Source organism: Sus scrofa, chromosome 9 (genome assembly GCF_054392235.1).
Source record: "Sus scrofa isolate SSC_HxYL_T2T_F1_AM1 chromosome 9, Sscrofa_HxYL_maternal_Yorkshire_Landrace_v2.0, whole genome shotgun sequence".
Taxonomy (NCBI): Eukaryota; Metazoa; Chordata; class Mammalia; order Artiodactyla; family Suidae; genus Sus; species Sus scrofa.
Genome location: NC_139391.1, coordinates 73,017,407 through 73,039,765, shown reverse-complemented (window position 1 = coordinate 73,039,765; position 22,359 = coordinate 73,017,407). Strand labels below are relative to the sequence as shown.

General features: G+C 37.9%; 1 protein-coding gene across 41 annotated transcripts in view; it reads right to left on the bottom strand.

Moving 5' to 3' along the window:
• Positions 1-22,359, bottom strand: part of ADAM22 (ADAM metallopeptidase domain 22) — a 237,340-nt gene that overhangs the window by 131,122 nt on the left and 83,859 nt on the right. The window lies entirely within an intron of this gene.

The following is a 22,359-nucleotide window of genomic DNA, read 5'->3' as shown; positions in this document are numbered from 1 at the left end:
TGAGTTGTAATGTTGGTTGCAGACACAGCTGGATCCTGCATTGCTGTGGCTGTGGTGTAGGCCAGCAGCTGTAGTTCTGATTTGACCCCTAGCCTGGGACTTCCAGATGCTGTGGGTTTGGCCCAAAAAAGCAAAAAAAAAAAAAAAAAAAAAGACAAAAATAAAATATTCCTTTTTATAGAGCACCAGAAAAGTAAATACTAATCTAAGCCATAGAACAGTCTTTGAAAACATGATTTCCAAGAATATATCCTTATCCAGAATCTAGATATGAAAAACTGCTGCTATGTCCTATAAAAGTTAAGTATAACCTTTAAAAAGTGCAATTTTTTTTAACATTCTTTTATTATAGAATCCAGGCCAGGAACCCTGCTTTAGAGGCAAGAACATCAGGCATTCCTTACTAACCATACAAACGTCTTGTGGCAAGATAAAATTATATTTCTTCTACACAGTGGGAAAAGCACAGCCATCTCAACTCATGCTTTTGTTGTGAATCTAGAATTTGCCAATATCCAATATCTAGACTACTATGAGAGAAACAAAAGTCTGTACTTTTATTTGGTTCCTTTACTTAACACGTTATCTCATTTGAAATACCTAAACAGATAAATTTCTCCGTAAAAACAAATAATTGTTAAGCCAACAGAGCACTGCTGGCACTTCCATCTTCTCTCATATGTTTAGAGATGTAAAACACAATAAAACTATGACTGTTGGATTTCCCATTATAAAACAAAGTCATAGAGTTAATATCTTTTTAAGTTAAGATAACAGGCCCTCTCTTTCAGCCCCCACACCACACCCATTTCCTGAGATATCTAGAGTCTCCATTTCCAGAGACCTGCCCAGGTTCTGGTTCTTGCTGAAACTAGGAGTTAGCTTTTTCCACTTGGTTAAGTCAGCTACCACTTGTCCATTTTTGTTACAACTTTCAAAATTTTATTGATATCTCTGATATGCTTTGTTCTTGTGTGTTTATAATACCCTCACTGTCATTATAATGGAGGAAAGATACAGATCACAGAAATGCTGGATCCTTAACCCACTGAGTGAGATCAAGAGTTGACCCAGAATCCCCATGGATACTAGTCAGATTCTTAACCTGCTGAGCCACAACAGGACCTCCTCTGGCACTAAGTCCTTAATAGGTGCCCTTTCTGCTTTCACACATTTAGTTCTATTCCATTAGTTGTCATTACCTTACTTATCTTTCAATTCTATGGACTATTTCCAGCTAATGTCAGCCAATTTACATGACTTTTTATGAGCAAATAGTAATCACACCAAGTCAAATTATTTTATTTTGCATCCACCAAAATGGCTTTGTTTCTTCACAATACCAAAATGTTACAATTAATAATGAATGGCTTTACAAAATTATAACAGTTCTAAATAGCCATCTGAATGATGTCACTTTCAAAACTGTCCTTTTGAGATCTTCTTCACTTCTGCCAGTATTACTGAAATGACTGAAAACTCTGTTAAAATTTCCCTTTTGGAATTGCCTTCCGAGAAAATTTAAACGACAAATCAGAAAACTAGTCTCATTATCTCCTTACCATATTTTTGAAACAATAAATAGGCTAATCACCCATCCCGGTGAAAGGATGACTGTGAATGGCTGTTGGCCGGTTCTGAAACTCAAATTTACCAGTACTTACTGATGTTATGCCACCACTAAAAAGGTTCCCAAAAAATGTGCTATAGACTTTGCTAGCAATCCTTCTCAAAAAACCTAACATTGCTTTGAGCAGTAGAGCCATTATTGTAACAAATACAATGTCTTCCTATAGTGACAACTTTGAAGGGGACAACTCACCTGGCGACACCAGTTTTAAAAAGCTTATTTAAAAAGGGCTTCATTACCTCAGTCATCCCTCAAACTGGCTTAAATGAGCAACAAATGGAAAGAAAACTTATCAGGATTTTGACACTATTACCTGACCCGGGAGTTAGTTTCTATATTCTAAGACTTAATCATCAAAACACAAAACTGCAAATATTAAAGCCAAGTATGCTTTGGTCTCCTATTCTCTTGGATTTTACAAAATTATTTCTAGAGAAACCTTTCAGGAGTACATTTTCATGTGGAAAATTACTGACCTTTTTGCACCGAAATGTGCCAAAGCAGAAAAGAAGGCAAAGGAGAAAGTGTCCTATGTATCTGTCATGCATGTCTGTACTCCAGGCAGAGGGATTGGTTATCTAAGGCCTTTGTATATGACTCCTCTTTTCACAGTTATCTGATGAACCACTGTATTTGTCTCAATCTAAATTCAGCCACCAACTCAGGAAAAGGAAAAAAGAATGTTTTCATTGCTGCTTTTCAGTCATAAATTGCAAATAATGTTTTTATAAAAGAGAAATCAATGCATCATGGTAAGGCTTCATGATCAGTTACTGGGGAATAAGCAGAGATTCTGAATCAAAATAATCTTTCTTATTGCAAACATTCAAATGAAAAGGACCCAAGATATATCCACAAGGCCGACATATTTCTCACATGGCTCTCTCAGGGTTTTGCTGCAATTTTAGGTTTCAATATCAAATGTATTAGGCATTTGAAGAAATGTTTTAGTAAAAATTAAGCATTTCTCTTGTTTATTAAATAAAGAGGGAAGAAGAAAGAACTAATAAATATTCTTTTTTTTTTTTTTTTGGTCTTTTTGCTATTTCGTGGGCCGCTCTCGCGGCATATGGAGGTTCCCAGGCTAGGGGTTGAATCGGAGCTATAGCTGCCAGCCTATGCCAGAGCCACAGCAATGCAGGATCCAAGCCGCATCTGCGACCTACACCACAGCTCACGGCAACACTAGATCATTAACCCACTGAGCGAGGGCAGGGATCAAACCCGCAACCTCATGGTTCCTAGTCGGATTCGTTAACCACTGCGCCACGAAGGGAACTCCCAGAACTAATAAATATTCTATACAGATGTACCAAGAAGTGTAAAGCTGTAACAGTGAGCAGGGACTCCATAAATATTTTATATATTTATTTATTTTTATGGCCACACTTGCAGCCTACGGCAGTTTCCAAACCAGGGATTGAATCTGAGCTGCAGCTGTGGCAACACTGGATCCTTTAACCTACTGCACAGAGCTGGAGATCAAACCTGCATCTCCACAGCCACTCAAACCACTGTGAATTCTTAACATACTGTGCCACAGTGAGAATTCCTCCATGAATATTTTAAAAATTGCAGTTAAATTAAATGAAATTGAAGTGGGAACTAAAGGTTGCCCAGGATATGTCTCAAAATGCAGAGTCACATGCAGTTTTTCTTATACACAAATCCCCAGGCCGTGAGGCAGGATATTAGGGACTATGAAAGCCTGAGAAGATGACCAGCACTCCTTTCAGAACATAAAACATGTCTTGTGGTGAGAGGTTGGAGACTAAGAGAACTGGGTTATTACAGCTCAAGAAGAGAGAACCAAAAGATGAAAGGTAAAAAAAAAAAAAAAAAAAAAAATGCACAGAGCTAAACACGGGAAGGGGTTAAGAAAGATGTGCTGAGAGTCTCACGTTTCCTCCAACACTCCTTGTTTTCATGTGAAGGATGGACCTTGGATTTGCTCCTAGATTCCTATATTTCTCCCAATCTTAAACGAATGAGTCGGCCTACTTAGATGTACATGGGTCCACATTTCTGAAACGGGAACAGTTAACCTTCTAAAAGACTGTGAACAACACCGAGGACCTTCTCTCTTTTCTTTTCCTCTCTTCTCCAAGCCAATGTGAACACATAGATGGTGAGAAACTGTCCATGCCACAGCCCAAATCTGTCCTAACTACCAAAGTCTAGACTTTACAGGAAGTGCTACTAGGATCATTTGGCCTTTGACTAAAGCATGATGCTTTTCAACTGTCTGATCAGTAAAGACAGTGATTCTTTGCTCTCCAGTTTCCTGTCCATCTCTCAGTATTTACAAACATGGGCAGGTCCTAGGAAACTTGTTCCAAGCAAGGTCCTGATGACAAAGGATAACTGAGCAACAGAGGAAATGGAAGGAAAGAAGCAAAAGATAAGCCTTTGATATTAGTTGAGTTTGAAGAAACGACAGCATATTCCATTATAAAAACCCTCCACATCACAGGCTGTAGGACTAAGGTATTGATTTGCATCCAGAGAAAGAGTCAGAAGCAAGCAAAAAAACAACCAGCTGTAGCTCTTTCCTTAAAGAAAAGTAAAACAACGAGTTGCCTGACTTTGAATTGAGAACATTAAGATGAAAAACTCTTACTTTTTCACTAATAAAGTGAACTACCGGATGGATTAAATCGCCAAGGTCCCATCCAGCTCTAAGATTCTGACATAGATTTATTTTAATTCATTCAAAAACACATTTACTGAGCCTCTACTACATGTTGGCATAGGAAAGTGTTTGAAGCACAAAGATGAAAACAGCACAATAGACCACTTGAACAGAAATACGAGCAAAGAACCAGGACCATTCAGAGTGATGAGCAGGAGTAATCTGTTATGTTTGCAGAGAATCTCACCCACACAAAGCAAAAGGTACCAAATTGACTCTGGAAAGTTCCAGGGGAGGGGAGCAGAAGGGTGATTATGCAAGAGAAATCTGTTATGTTTGCAGAGGAATCTCTCACACACAAAGGCGAGGAGACCAAATTGGGTCTGGAAAGTTCCAGGAGCATAGACCAGAAGGGTGATTACGAAGCAAGGTTGTTTCTAAGAGGAATTTATGGTAGAGCTGAGTCTCAAAGAAAGTTATAGACTGAGGAAGGGAGGCAGCTGTGTAGAGACAGGGTGTGAGGTAGGGGCTGTTCTACAAAGGTTTAAAAACATGCAAATTGAGAGGAGCTTGAGAGAACAGGACCCCTTCAGGGTCCTCTGGGAAGTCAAAAACAGCTAGAGCAAAGCTGCATGTGATGGATACTGGGTGTGAGAAAACAGGCACCCTCACATGTTCCTGGTGTTAATGTAAGCTGTATATTCCCTTAGACTCCACAATTTCATACCTAGAATTTATCCTACAGATATAATCCCACATGTTCATGTAATATGATTTATTACAGCACTGTTTGAAATAATAAAAAGCTGGAAATGGAGTTCCCATTGTGGCTCAGCGGTAATGAATCCGACTAGTATCCATGAGGACGCGGGTGTGATCCCTGGCCTCACTCTGGGTTAAGGATCTGGCACTGCTGTGAGCTGTGGTGTAGGTCCCAGACATGGCTCAGATCCTACATTGCTGTGGCTGTGGTGTAGGCCGGCAGCTGTAGCTCTGCTTTGACCCCTAGCCTGGGAACTTCCATATGCTGCAGGTATGGCTTTAAAAAGCAAAAAAAAAATTTTTAATTTAAAAATCTGGAAATAACCTAAATAGCCCTCAACTGAGAACTATTTAGTAAATTATAATAAATCCATCGAATGGTAATACTATGCCACCCTTGAAACAAATGAGGCCATCTCTCTGTGTACTGATAGGAAAGTATCTCTAAGACATACTTGAGATAAGAAAAGAAATGTCAGAAGAATGAATTCAAGATGTCAACATCTGTGTAGAAAATATACAATTATATACATAAATGTGCATGCATTTCACACATGCATACACACAGAGGCCACCTCAGAAAGGACACACAATAACTGTGACAGTGGATACTGCAGGTATGATGAACTGGGTGGCTGAAGAAGAGGCATATAAAGGAAAAAAAGGAAACTTTCTTTTAAATTCTGTACCATGTGCCTGTATCATCTATTCCAAAAATAAATATATTAATAAAATAATTTAACAATAAAGTATAAAATTAAAGTCCAAGTATAATTTTTTATGTTAAAAATATAATTCCACATGTTCAAAAGACTATGGTACATATTTATCACAACAGCATCCATAATAATAAAAAACTGTAAACAACCTAAATGGCCCTCAACAAAAAGAAAGTCTTCACATGAATGGTAGCAGCTGAGAAGGAGTCTGAGGAGAAAGTATCTAGTGAGGAGAGGCCAGCAAGAGCCAACCAACGGATGAGAGAGAGAGTTTAAAAGTAGACAGAACAGGTAGAGGGGGAGGGAAATGGGCAAGGTAACTTTCTTCCTCAGTTAACCACAAGGAAAAGAAATACCCCAAGGGGGCATGAGAAAGTAAACAAAGAAACTGTCACAGAGGGCATCAATCAATGTGAAAAAAAAAATGCAACATCATCACAAAGTAAATGAAGGTAGTACTAAAATTTTAGGTAGAGTGCTAAAGATGCTGAAACCATGCCAGATTTGATCATCTGTTCAAATAGCAGCTCTATTTAGGGTGGGTGTGTATATATACATACACACATACACATAAATTACATAGGGTATATATACATTATATATATTTGCATATTATATATACATATACAAAATATATAAATTATACAGGGTATGTATATATTTGAGATATATATATTATATATATACACACACATTTTTTTCTTTTTTAGCAGAGGTTCAGGCTCTTTGTTTTCTACTCAGCTGCTTCCATTGTTCACAAAGTGAAGTGAGTAGAGGGGACACTCCACATGGTAGGTGGTGAGTGACCCATAAGGACTGGTGAGTGTGGGAATAAACTCCATAATTAACAGAGAGTTTCAAGGGTTCTCATGTTTAAAAGTTAAACCTAGCCCAAACTGATATTCTGAATTTGGACAGATATTTAACAATCTCTTTTTGAAAGACAAAGCTAAAAATCTAAAAACTGATTATCTATACCAAAATAAAAAGAACATGGTGATAAGCTTTTCCTATGATTCCCACCTACTGGGCACACCAGGTCTGATCTGGTAAGACCCCTTGGATGGTCAACAGGAAATGACATTATAAGAAAGGCCAATTCAAAAGTCAAGATTCAGTAAACCCTGCTAAGAAATAACAACAGAAAACAGACTATTGGATTAAATCCACATTCTTTTAATAGAGAAATCAAATAAATTACGATTTTTTTTCTGGCTCTGATTTTTTTTTTTTTTCTTTGTCTTTTTAGCTATTTCTTGGGCCGCTCCCTTGGCATATGGAGGTTCCCAGGCTAGGGGTCGAATCGGAGCTGTAGCCGCCGGCCTACGCCAGAGCCGAAGCGGGATCCGAGCCGCGTCTGTGACCTACACCCCAGCTCACGGCAACACCGGATCATTAACCCACTGAGCAAGGGCAGGGACCAAACCCGCAACCTCGTGGTTCCTAGTCGGATTCGTTAACCACTGCGCCACGACGGGAACTCCCTTTTTTTTTTTTTTGGTTCTTTTAAGGCCATAGGGCATATGAAGGTTTCTAGGCTAGCCACCTGCCTACGCCACAGCAATGTGGGATCCAAGGTGTGTCGCGACCTACACCACAGCTCACAGAACACTGGACTCTGAACCCTCGGAGAGAGAGGACAGGAATGGAACCTGCATCCTCATGGATACTAGTTGGGTTCTTTACTGTTGAGCCACAATGGGAACTCAAGAATAACTTCTACATTAATTTTAAGCCAACCTTCTTCAAATAATGGAATTACCAATAGCTTAACTAAGAATGAAACTGCAGTGTAATACCTTAGAGTTACAGAGTCATATTCTATGACTGCAATTTTGACAAACATTTAAAATATTTACTTTTTAACAGATTACATATTGTTTCACTTCTTTATTCTAATTTCAAAAAGAAGTACTTCTCTGTTTTTAATATAAGCCATATTGTAGCAATGAAAAGAATGTATATTTGATTTATATAAGGCACATCCATAAAAATAGATGAAAAGAAACATCTTTGACACGACGGGTGAAATTACTGTCCCTGGGATCTCCTGTCCTTTTAAATGGTATGCATACTACAGAAAAACTTTCCACATTTCAACCCATATATCAACATGTGTAGATGTGCGGGATAGGCCTGAAATCATGAAAGTGCTCTCTTTCTTAAGCATTTTGCCTATATCTCTATTCAACCTTTTCACTTACTCAAATAGGAAAGGAATGTATATTTCTAAGGGTACATCTTTTTACAATATGTAATGCTACAAACTTTACCATGAAGAATAGAGCATTCCTTATCCATATGTTCATATAGCTCTGCTAATGGACACATGTAATAAAATGATGAACTGAATTACTCATTACTTTTTCAACATTTACTTCCCTGATCCTCGGGTTTCAGATAAGATGGCGCTATTATTTGAAACTGCAGATCTGAATATACAGCTAGCATCAAACCTTCACAATGGGGAAAGGAAACAAGTAAGCTACTTGAAAAGTGACCATTGTACTGAGAAGTGTTTCATTCACCTTCCTGCTATTGGTAGCCACAAGTTTTTCCTTCTACAGCTGTGGTATATGCCATTCCTCAGAAGACTAGTAATAGCCTCAAAATTAGATCTGGTACACCCAAGAAATGCTGATGAATGGACAAGAAAATCAGGGCCTAAAATATCTCAAACACCTTGAGACTGGGTTAGAAACATATTTTTGTGACACTCAAGAACAAGACGTTATCTTAAGGTTTCTTCTCTGTCACCAAGGCTTCCTTAATTAAGGCAAAATGTCAGCCCGACTTGAACAAGTTCAAGAACGAACTGAATTGGAAGATGAACATAATTATTGACTGAGCCATGAAGCTTTTTTTTCCCTGAGAGGAGAAATGCAAAGTCAAGCAAGAGAAATGAAGACTGAATGTGTATGTGGGTAGAGATAAGCACATTAATTTCCAATTTCATTTAAACTCCTTCAGATCAAGTACAAAGCTAGAGGGTCCACAGCAGAGTAACCAATGAATGCATGTGTAAAAGACTGTTCCACATAAAGGTCTTGGCAGCTATAGAAGCTCCAAATTAATTTACAAACAAACAAAACAGTTAAGTCTTCAAGTGTCAGTACTTAATTTCATATCAGCTGAATACCTTTTAGCATAAGCCACTCATTTGAAAACAAAACCAGTTTACTTCTCCCTTTTTTTCCCTACAAAATACTCTGGCTAATATACCATATTTATAAAGAACGGTATACATACAGTAATTTTTTGAATATCAGCCTCTAGAAATAAGACTGAATATATCTCTTTTCCATAGCCTACTGAATAAAGAGCAAAAATTGGCAATAGGCTCTCATTTATACAAAATCAACAAAAAACAGTGGCTCCCCTAAAGAGAGACTTTTTTCTTAGACTGGCAAAATGGTTTCAGCAGTAGAGCAAAGAATATAAAATAGATAATTATTCAAAGAAAAGCTCTATCACCAATTTTAGCAACACAGGCAGAAAATAGTAACAACAAATTTCCATATTTATGTAGAAACAGATGCTATATATAAATACATTTTAACAAACCACAGCAGAAACCTTATTCTCTTTATTCAAATAAGAAATCTACATTTTTATTTCTTTTCTTAACAGATTTGTTCCTAAGAAAAAATAACATTTCAAATGTAGTTTGGCTCAAACTCATACATGCAAAAACAACTGAAAATAAGAGGCATGCTTTTCCTCCAAAGGTCAGAGGGTGAAGTAGGATGAGAGCCATAATTTGATTACTCCCCAAAGGCAATTACCCTTATCTGATAGATGAAGACAGTCACCTGGGACAGACAAAATATGACACATTTCTTGGCTAGCTAGGAAGAAAAAAATCACATTTAATTGTCCAGACTTTAATAACAAAAGAATAAAGGGAAAAAGTACTCACTTTCATATCTCAATAAAAAATACAATAATTCCAAAAAAATCTTAAATTTCACATTCAAATATGGTTGAGTTGTGGGAAATGTGTACCAAGAAACATCAAAGACAGATTTAAGATACAATTAGTAAGTGCAGGGTAGATGTGTGCATATTAAATATTTTTCAGGTTTTTTTTAAATAGAGAGAGAGATGGATTTTTTTTTAGAGATGGAAATTTAATTAGTATAATTTTTCTTAACACATACACGTAAATGAAATCTTTAACTGGTATCCTATTGGCACCATTTATGTGAGTGTAACTATCTTAAAGTCATCACTGAAATAACTAATGATGCCACTATCACCATGCCTGTTTCTACCTATCCTGTAGAAAACAGAATTTTCAGATGGTCCCCAGGATTCCTACCCCATGGTACATACATACACCCTACATAATCCCTTCCCCTGAGCATGGGCAGGAGTGTGAATAGGATGTGCTATCACTGCCAGAATTATGCTACCTTATATGGAAAAAGGGATTTTGAAGATGTAATTAAGGTCCCTTATCAGCTGACTTTGAGTTTAACATGTGGTGGGCCTGACTTAATCAGGAGAGCCCTTAATCAGGGCAAGAAGCAACAGCAGAAGTTCTCCTGCAGGCCTGGAAAAAGCAATAGCCATGTTAAGGACTGCCAATGGGAGGGACTGTGTAATGAGCACCTGAGGGTGATGTCTAGTTACTAAGAGAGGTCTCCCAAGTCTGGCAAGAAAACAGGGATCTCAGTCATAAAATTGCAAGTTAATACTGAATTCTGCCAACAACCTGAATGAGCTTGAAAGAGAAGCCTGAACCTCAGGTGCAATTACCTCCCCAGCCAGTACCTTTATTCCACCCTGAGAAGAAGACCCAACTAATCTGAAAGTGGTCTCCTGACCCACAGAAACAATGAGATAATAAACTGTGCTGTTTTAAGCCTCTACATTTAAGCAACAGAAAACTAACTAACTCCAGAATTCTAACTATCTCTTTATTACATCATCTACAACAGATATTTAAAGCCTGGATATTTGGGGAAGCAGTAGAACCACTTACAGATATGTGAAAATCTTGAAAAAATGAGTTTAGCAACAGATACGTTGATCCAAAGCCAATTACAAAAAACCTGGTCCGCTGAAAGGCAGCAAAAAGATCTGGAGGTATGGGGAAAAAACTATGAAAGAGGTCAGGTTTGGGAAGTATTTACAGAAATAGAACTCAGCTATGGAGGTAGGTGGGAAAATAAAAAGGACCTTGACTCAGGCTTGAATTGCCCACATTTAGAGAAAGAAGTGATATTAAAGGAGTAGGAGAAGAGGAAGGATGAACTTGTAAGAAAAAAGTCCTGAGGATGAGCAAATCAGCCTTTTCAAGTACTCACAGAAAAGCCAAAGACAAAAAAAGGGCATTAAATCTGAAGACAAGTATATTGCTGGTAACGTGGGTGAGAGCAGATTGAGTAGAAAAACACTGGCACAAACAAGACAGTGAGAAAATGAAATAGTGCTTCATTATTTTTTCTTTTTTAAGACAATTAATAAATACCAGATAATAACCACCACAGCCATTCTAAAAATGAACATATGCACACATACAAGGAATGAAAAACGTTCCAAGTACAATCCTATTATCTATACCAGTCCTTGAATTCTTCAATATTTGGAAAGATGTGGGAACAAAATCAGGTTCTGATTATAGTTACCCAATGGAAAACTGTTTTCTAATCTAGAATTCTTTCTCACCAAGTTGATTATGGCTACCCTCCTTTGCAGATCCATAGTCTTGGAAAACATCGGGAAATGTCCGGTTGGATTAGGATATGTGTGTATGCAATTACTGCAGAGAATAACAAAGGTACATCTTTCTGTTTATGGGACTTTTTTGGAGTTTACTTATAAACGGAATCTCTAAATTTTCATCCAAGGATGTTATCATTTATAAGGCCATGGATATATCTGACAACCGTAAGCCAACACATTCTGGACTTCATACTGTATATTACAAATGTTGACAGAATGAAGTAATTTTTCATAATTTTTTTAATTCTAAGTCAACATAAGCCAGTTGTGCATAGGATTTGTCCCTTTATAGTATACATCCTATCTCACAGAATGAGATGGAATATACTTTCCTCTTGAAGAGAAAATACTAAAAGTCATACTGCCAGGGACTGAGACAGGTCCCTTAGACACAGAATGAAATACCAAGATGATGTCTGATTTCCCAAGCCTCCAATCAAGTGGCTCAGAGCTCCTAAATATTTCTATGCTGGCTGAGATGTGTCACAATGTCCAAAGTCCAAAGGGTGAAAAAAAAAAAAAAACTGCTAATGAGGCACAATATTCAGAATTAATCCCATTATCTTTAGTTTTCCAAGCTGTCCAAAAGGCATTTAAGACTTGTCTGAATATGCGCACAAGGCTTCCACTGAAAGTCTTAGATGGAATATATGAGATGTCTCTCACAAAAAAATTAAAATATCTAGTTTTATGAAAAAATCCTGGGAGAGTGTGTACGTGCGTGGAAAGAGTCAGAGGCAGTGTGATCATCCCAAAGCTTCTTTTGAAGGGAAGCATGGTGGGGAAATAAAATACTACAGCATCATTCTTTATTGACCAGTGACTTAGTTTAATGGTTGACACATGGATCCAGTCATGAAATAAGCTCTTATCAATAAGCAAAAAAAGGAGTGAAAGAATTCAGGAGAGACCTAATGGAACTTAGACAGCAGGCAGACTTACTGGAAATTAGACGGCAGGGTGAAAAGAAAATCTACACATGTCTCTTCACCTTTCTCTCTCTTTTCTCTCTTTTACATGTGAATCTATGATTAAGGTTTTCATTTTCCCCCACATAATTAACAGAATAGAAGGCAATCTGGTAGAAGATTTAGGATGGAGCCAATGAATAATAAAAACTACACTCACATGAACTTCAATTAAAAAACTATAACATGCTACTTACATATTTCCAATTTTTAAAAAACCTCAAATCCACTGTAAAATTAGATTATAAAAAGTGCTTCCATTTTTTGATCCAGTAACCACATTACTTAGAATATTCTTGAAGAAATAATCCTCCCCAAAGGCTCTACAACAGAAATATATTCATAATAGTATCACTTATAAGTGCAAGACCAGAAATAATACAAACACCCAATAAAATGTTCCTTTGCATATTATGGAACATCAACAAATCAAATCATATGTAGCCAAACTGGATGTGAAATATATGGAAACATTTATGACAAACGTGAATGAAATGGGCAGAATAAAAATTTTAACTAAGTATGATCACAATGACATAAAATACGTATGTATACCCCATACCTACCTCTCCCCCACCCTCCCCACACACACTGGGAAAAGACTAGAAAAAAATGAAGGGGGAAAAAAACAGTTGTTTTCTTTGGATGGTGAGATTTTAGGAGGGTTTTTTTTTCCCTTTTTTAAAATTTCTGTTGTTGTTATCACAAATTGTAGACACCTTTTATAAAATAATCCTTCATAAAAGAAGAACTAAATTAGTGGAAATTTTCATTTGATCCTAATTCACTTACCACTTAGGTGGGAAGGAGGGGTGACATAAATAGTTATTAAAATCAAAAGAGATTCGGGAGTTCCCGTCATGGCTCAGTGGTTAACGAATCCAACTAGGGACCATGAGGTTGCAGGTTTGATCCCTGGCCTTGCTCGGTGGGTTAAGGATCCGGGGTTGCCATGAGCTGTGGCGTAGGTTGTAGACATGGTTCGGATCCCATGCTGTTGTGGCTCTGGTGTAGGCAGGCAGCTACAGCTCCAATTGGACCCCTAGCCTGGGAACCTCCATATGCCACAGGAGCAGCCCTAGAAAAGGCAAAAAGACAAAAAAAAAAAAAAATCCAAAGAGATTAAGGATGAGCTCAAAGATTTTTTACAACAAAGAAGAGGGAAAAGATACAGTTTTGTCCATTCCAATGAACTGTAAAGTAGTGGTAAGAAAACTCTTACAGCTTTAGTCTGTGGTGGATTGTATATACACGGCTGGTTGTTCTGTTACTGTATTATTAATGTATCACAAGAATAATAAATTATAACAAATATAATGATGAAATGAATTGATATATTGAAACTGGGATTGTGAAAAACTGTTTATATCTTTATTCCTTTCAAAGTCTGTATGTAGCCCTCATTAGAATGCTACATAGAATTGAAAGGTATTATTCAACTTTTCCATCAAAAGAATTAAGGGGATGAAGACCTTCACCCTAGAGGATTTCTGAACTTTGGGAGGGGCAATAAACCTTGCATCAATTATAACTCTTGATTCTTTCCATTCTTTAGTGAAGGTTCTTTCCAATTTCCAAAAGTAAAAAGGAAGATTATATGGAAAAAGAGCAGTGAAAGCCTATTGTATTCAAAACACCCATGCAGGAATTATTTCCACGAGTGTCAGAAGCATAAGACATAATGTGCTACTTATTTTTCATTTGCATTCATATTTAATTTTACCAGCTAGCCAGCAACTTTAAAGCCTTCTCTGACAATAAAGATTATGTGGAGATTATATTTACGTATTATCTACTTAACATTCTTCTACAGCAAGATCAAGAACATGTGGAGGTCAAATAGATCCTTAGTTACTCAGACTTTGTGCTTTTATACATAAAATAGAACACGCAGTTTAATTCTTACCTTGTGGAACCCAGAGGATGACATTTTAGTTATTAATTCAGCAGCAGGATTTTCTGACACATGTATATACTAATTCACTGTGTTGGACATCTGCTGGTTAGGTCAGTCCAGCAAGTTTATTCCCTTGCTCTGGTAATAGTGTCCCTCCCCTTCCTTTAGGAAATGGCTTCACCATTCAATGAATGGATTGCTAACATAGGATAAGCTGCTGGCATTATTGCTTGATCCAACAATAGGACATGGAATCCAGTCTAGGCTGATCAAGGTCTTACTTACCGTTGGATTTTATATAGTCTAAGTGGGGAAAAAGAATTTTCCTTCCTATAGTGTTTGCCGGCTGGAATGCTCTAAGCCTGGATCTTTCTATAAACACAGTGTCCTTTTCAGCATAAAGCAAGACTATATTGGAGTTCCCATTGTGGCTCAGTGGTTAACGAACCAACTAGTACCCATGAGGAAGCAGGTTCAATACCTGGCCTTGCTCAGTGGGTTAAGGATCTGGCGTTGCCTTGAGCTGTGGTGTAGGTCGCAGATGCAACACGGATACCGTGTTGCTGTGGCTCTGGTATAGGCCGGCAGCGACAGCTCCAATTCAAGCCCTAGCCTGGGAACGTCCATATGCCGTGAGTGTGGCTCTAAAATGACAAAAGACGAAAATAAATAAATAAATAAAAAGACTGTATTAAAAGAGAATGAGGATGCTACAGACAGAAGAGCCAAGACATAAAAAGGAAAAGACTTTGTAACTGGGACTCTGGATGTAGTAGATTCCAGTCCACCTTCACTGTTCTGAATATAATTCATATACTTAAAAACAAATTCCCTGTTTTATTTAAGTTAGTTAGGTTTCAGACACTTAGTGTATTTCACTAAGCAAAATAAAAGTGAAATAAGGAGAGGTAAAGGGTTGACTCACCTAATCTAATCTAACAATGTGTTACACAGTGCAACAGGAATTATATTGCTCACTTAATAGTTTCAGTAGTTTGTGTGTCCTTTATGAAATAGAAAAACCCCTTTAAATGCTGCTAGAAATTCATATCTTGAACTCAGTGATTTTCAATATTAAATTAGAATTTCTTTTCTCAGAAAAAAAACTTTTGGCCAGAGAAGAGAGTACAAACAACGGAAGTCCAAAAGTTGGCATACCACTGAAATCATTCACATAAAACAATAATTTTATGATAAAAATCTTAAATTGAATGACTTAGTTTAATTTAGCCAGTCTACTTATAGGTATGAAGAAAATCAATGACAATATTCACACGACAGGAACATACTATAAAATTTCTGGACAATTTCACATAGAAAAAAGAATAGTATGCAACTTTTTCATTTATCCAAATCCTCTTTCCTATCACTTAAGCAAGATATTTTTCCCTTGACTAAATCCAAATGAAACATTCTCATTGAAGAGAAGTCATCTTAAAATCTGGCCAAAGTGGGATTTCTTGACCAAGATCACACTGTTTTATATTTCAAGGATCACTTTAGCACATATTAATCAATCACACTAGAAAATTTTAGTTTGCAAGTTACTGCGAGCATTTGAATTTCCATGTCAAGAAATTTCTCGTATCATTTACTTTGTCCAGGCTACTGACACCCCTAAAATGCAGGGGGTCACATTAAAAATATGTAATGAGACGAAGAAGAAATTCCAAATGAATCAAACTTCCTTTAGACCAATGTTCTTAGTCTTTTATGACACAAAGACCTCAATGAGAATCTAATGAAGCCATAGCCCTGCTCTCCTGAAATTCATGTGTTCAATGCAGTTTCAGGAGTTCCTGAAAGTCAGTGTCCATCTGTGAACAGTAAGTTAGGAAACTGTGATTTAGATCCATTAAAAAAATCTGTTTAAGAAAAAAAAAGCTAAAAGCACTTGTCTGAAACGAGCCAATAAATTTTAACACATTTTATTCCTAAGCCAGATCACTAATAGGAAACACAAGGCAATAATAAATAATACAAAAACTCAACCTGGCCAACACGGATCATTCAAAGCGCCCAGAACACGGGAACAGGATGTGTGTGATTTTGTCTAAGTGACCCTCTGAAAACCTTTGGCAGACATCAGGGGGATCCTTCCCAGCAGCAAGGTTTGCCTTAGGCAAATTTAAAAATCTGTAAAAATAATCCCCACCCCTCCGTGTACTTACAAAGTACCAAGATTTAAGATCTCTGGAAGATTCTGGTAAATGGTTGCTTTGGCCCTGGGGAACTGGGTTACGGGACAGGAGAGAGCCTTTCCCACTGCCGCTTTCATGCTTCGTATCCTCTACTTGCCACCCTGCTTGTGCCCCAGGAGGCGAAGCTGCATGGTTAGCATCAAGCGATTCCTGCCCTCTGGCTTCTGGGTGGGCTGGACAACGGAAAGCAAGACAGAAGTTCAGTGGGAGGAAGAAGAGCAGAGACAGAGAATTTATTCCAGGCTCCCCCACAAGGTTCCTGGAATTCGCCATCTCTCCACAGACAGCTTCTCTCAAGGTCTGACCAACTACGGTGGGACTCATGCCCTCAGTTTTGACACCCAGTCTCTCCCCTCATCCGCAACTGGTCCAGTACTAACAGCCAGGTTCCTGCACCAACCCTTGGAGTTCCCTCTCCCTCTGCTTTTGTAAAAGCTTTCTCTGTAAGGAAACTCTCCTGGGATAACCAATTCTGAATGCCATCCGTTCCTTGTTGGGCCCTTCACCGATTTGCTCCTTTTTACATTTTGAATTATATACTACATGAATACCAGATAAGTAAATTTAAAAAAAAATTTAATATATATGTTAGGAGTTCCCGTCGTGGTGCAACAGAAACAAATCCAAATAATCTCCGTGAGGATGCAGGTTCCATCCCTGGCCTCGCTCAGTGGGTTAAGGATCCAGCATTTCCGTGAGCTGTGATGTAGGTTGTAGACACAGCTCAGATCCCATGTTGCTGTGGCTGTGGCGTAGGCCGACAGCACAGCTCTGATTCAACCCCTAGCCTGGGAACTTCCATATGCCGTGGGAGCAGTCCTTCAAAAAAAAAATTTTTTTTAAATATATGTTATCTTGGAGTAAGATACCTGGGACTACCTGGGCCTAATGCACTGGGAGGCAGAGGAAGGAGGTAAAGATGTAGAGGTATATGGAACAATTGGCCAATGGGACCTGCTGTATAGCACAGACAACTCTACCCAGTATTCCTGTGGGAAAAGAATCTGAGAAAGAATGGATATGTGTATATGTATGACTGGATCACGTTATTGTACAAAAGAAATTATCACAGCCTTGTAAATCAACTATACTTCAATAAAATTAAAAAAAAATAGACATCGCTGAGTGGGATGGACGGGGAGTTTGGGATGGGTAGATGCAAACTATTAAATTTAGAATGGATGGGCAATGAGGTCCTACTGTACAGCACGGGGACTGGTCCTACTATCCAGTCTCTGGGGCTAGACCATGATGGAAGATAATACACGAAAGAGAATAAATGTATTTGTATGACTGGGTCACTGCACTGCACAGCACAAATTGGCACAGCATTGTAAAGCAACAATACTTTAAAAGAATAAAAAGACATCCCAGGGGGTGAGGAGGGCTGGGCAATGTAATTGAGAATCATCTGTAAAGTCTCTGCAGCGCTGCAAAGGCAGTTTGGGAGAGCGAAGGGAGTGAGACCAAGGTCAATACAGGTTGGAGGAAACAAACCGGACAACAAACAGTGTTGCCTCTGCTCCTCCAATGACAGCTTGGAAGTACAATCACAAACCCAGGCCCAGGGCAGACAGCGCCCTCCTTTATGGGTGGAGATGCATTGTGAGGAATAGTCACATGCGGTTATGCACCAACCTCTCCCTTCTCTGCACACGACGGACAGAGCATTTAAAAACCTGCTGTATCAGGCTTTTGCCAGCAAGTCTGGACTTTCAACTGAAGGCCAATAAGGTTCTGGCCTGAATGAGGCCCCAGGAGAAAAGATACTAACAAGCTTGTCGTTCCCATTGTTAGTTTCCTTCGCTTTGACAGTTAGAGAGCACACCACAGGTCACACTTAATACCGTCTCATGGACACCTCATCAGCACTCAGGAGAGGGCAGAAAAGTCACTGGCGTCACAGCAGAGCCTTTTCTGATTAATTTTTAGTATTTCCCAGAAAAAACTTACTATCCACATAAGAGACGGCGTTCACAATTTTTATGAACTTCAGGAACTTACCACTTATTCCACTTTCATTGGTATTGTGGAAGATGACAACACTAAAGCAGTTTTTCATGGTGTAAGGTTTCATCTTCTAATGCAAACTATTTGAAAGTAAATTTCCCCCCAGAAGAATTTCCAAATTGCTAATGCTAAACTTTAAAAGGGGCTAATGTATCTTGTCCTTAGCTCAACACTAAATTGTTTCCCACCAATCAAAAATTAATGCTGGTTAATAGAACAAAGTTCATCATGTTTCAAGTTTAGAAGTTTACACATTTTTAATAGATTTCAGAAAAGAAAACCATTACATATGATATATCATGATATATATAGTATACCAGGATATATCTTGATATCATAATTAAGCTCAATTTTTTTACAAAAAAAAAATTTCAGAGTTCATAAGCTATCTATTCAAAGGAATGTGGCAGTTCCCGCTATGCTGCAATGAGACTGGTGACCTCTTGGGAGAGTTGGGATGCTTGTTCGATTCCTGGCCTAGTACAGTAGGTTAAGGATCTGGCATTATTGCAGCTGTGGCTTTGGTCATGACTGCGACCTGGATCTGATCCCTGGCCCGGGAACTCCATATGCTGAGGGGTGGCCTAAAAAGAAAAAAAAAATTTCTTTGCAGAACAGATATTGACTCATAGACTTTGAAAAAACTTATGGTTTGCAAAGGAGACAGTTTGGGGGTTGGGGGGATGTGCTGGGGGTGTGGGATGGAAATCCTATAAAACTGGATTGTGATGATCATTGTACAACTCTAAATGTAATAAATTCATCGAGTAATAAAAAAAATAAAAAAAGGAATGTGCAGTAATACCACCTTTGTCCAACGTTACTATATAATCCAATCATTTGTTGCAAAGTAATTATGCAATTTTCTTCCTAAGAGTACTAAGTAAGAATCAGAACTATTTATTGCTAAGGAGTCATTATTCACTGCTAAGAAACCATTTAAATAACATTTGACCTCCAGGGGTTTTCATGTTCCAAGTTTGTGTGCCTGAAACAGGAAAACAGGAAGTGAGCATGCCGCTGGGAATCTCAGAGAGTTCAATTGAAAAATCTTTGGAAACAGCGATTACTTTCTTTACAATGTGCCTTATTGTCAATGCATGTTGCAAGTAAGGAAAAAAGCAATACTTTGTATTTCTACTCAAATCCCAGTCATACCCACATCATTTATTCTATCAGATTTGCCTTATTTATCTGTTCATGTTTTTCTGCTCTAATTAATATGAATATGCAAATCTAGTACAACAGTCTAGTGATAAGGGAAAAAAACCTAGATTACCTAATATATTTAGAAAAACAAAAGATCCCTTACAGAAGAGTCTAATAATGACACTGCTTTGTAAAGTTTTTCAACAGTATTTTAAGAAAAACTATATAAAAATAGACTGTCGGATCTAGAATAAATTGAAACAACAGGTATTATAGTGGTTTCTGGATTTTTTTACTTTCAGAGGACAAAGGGAGGCAAAACCTTTTCTTTCTTGGCCACCTGACAACTAGCACACAAACAAACCTGATATGTCATGTTGTTTCTCAAGTGCTTTCCATTGGCACAGGTAGTAAACACTGACCCTGGACAACAGCTCTTTGGAGGTAAAGGTCTAGTTTAGAGACCTGAAACAAGAGAAGACCTAACACCAAAAGGAACCATTAGCCTAATAAGACCATCTCAGAATCTTTGAGGAGTTGGGAGAAAGCTGTAGTTGACAAGGATTCCCTTTGATCTCCAGGATATGTGGAGAGGGAAAATATGAGGGGAAAAAAGGCAGAGCAAATATATTTTACATTTTTGTGTGAAAAAAGTATGAGAAACAAGATATGTATATATATGTGTATATATTCTTGTATATGTGTATTCTTGTATATGTGTATATATTCTTGTATATACACACATACACACACTTGAATTTTTAAATGAGAGGATAAGTCGGAAATTAATAAAAATGGTTACTATAAGAAGAGAGTGAGGCAGAATAATAGCTCAGGTAGTCAGTGTAGGATCATGGGCTTCCACACATTCTTTGATAGGGCTATTGATTAATATTTGTGGCTTAAGGGCTCCAGGAAGTAACATCCTCACAGGCCTTGTTTGCTATAGGGAGTGTACCTACGCCCAGATGGACATTAATCCCTGACCCCCTGTGACTCAGTTTACAGGAAGAGAAGGGCAAAGAAACAGTGAGACTTAAGACCCCTATTGGACAAGGGCTGATACAGGTAAAGGAGCAAGGCCAATGGGAGAAACCCACATCTTTCTGGGCCCTTTGCTGGTATACCACCCCCCCATCTTTAAGAGATAAAAATCCCTATAAGACAATGGGGGGACTCTTCTCCCTGTTCCCAGCTGTCCTGGAATCTGTTTGCTTTTCTGTAATAAAGCCTTGTGTGCTTGCTGCTTGAGTGTTCGTGGAAGTTCATTCTTCGGCTTCGTGAACAAGAACCCGAATTCTGGTAACATCTTTCTGGCATCAAGAGGAGGTAGACAAAGTTCTCTTGTGGCAGCAGCTTGGGTGGATGCTATGGCTTGGGTTCAATCCCTGGCCTGGAATTTTCACATGCCACGGATACGGCCAATAAATAAATAAGAGATAAGTTGGAAACTGGGCGGAAGAAACAGAGATGCAGATGAAACTGTTTTGAGTATACGCTTTATATATTTTATATAGATTTTAACATGTATATGCCTTACCTACCTCAAAAATTCCATTAAAGCAAAAAGAGAACATGTTGGCTCTACTTGAAACAAATAACCTACATACATACCAAATTGGTAACAGAATCAAATAGAGAAAATAAAAAGTAAATTTACAGTATAGTACTTTGACTGTACTTCCATACTGGAGAATATTCTAAGACCCAAAGACAATATAAAGTAATCTTTAAACATAGTTCAGGAGTTTTATGATTAGCAAGAAATAATTATGTTACTTTTTTAAGGAACTATGAATTTCAGAATAAGGTAAAAAAGATACACATATGATATAGTTTAGTACACTATGAAGTACATATTGATAGTTCTAATTTTAAAATAACTCACAATTTTTAAGACTGTCCCCTAGAAGAGTGTCATAGCAATGCTCCAATAGCAATAAACACACACAGGACCCAGATTTCAGTCTCTAGAGCACTTCCCATCACTCTGGGGGGTGGGTGAACATACTGCTTTGTCTCGTCTGTGTTAATGTCATATATGAAAGCCGCAATCTTTGTTGTTAGAAAAGCCTCTAACCACACGACAATGAACACGAAGACAAAAATAAAATCAGAAAATGTTACATCCCTGGTAAAAATTAAGACACCTTAGGGAAGCGACTTTCAAACTTTAATTTGCGTAAGGATCACTCTGAGGCACTTTAAAATACAGATGGATAGGTCCACGCCTCAGCAAGTCGGATGTACTAGGCCTGGAATGGGACTCCTCATTTTTAACCATCATCCCAGCTAATTCTGATGACAGTGATCAGAGAACATACTTTGAAAAACACAGTTTTAGGGAAGAGTGAAGTAGACATTTTCTAGTTCTATCTTTCTTTCCATATTTATTACACATAAGGGAAAAAGAGTTGAAATCGATTGCCTCATGGAAAAGGAAAGTGGATAGCTATTAAATTCATTTCGAAATGTTTATACATAACCTTGATTAAACATAAAAACTCCAAAGGAAAAAACAATAAGTGTCTCTGCTTCCCCTCCAAATTTCACTCATGCAAAATGAAGCACAGATTTTTAGATTGATAATAAAAGAACAGTACATAGAATATTAAAAGTTCATCATTTGAACTGGGACATGTGCTCAAAGAAAAAGGCAAA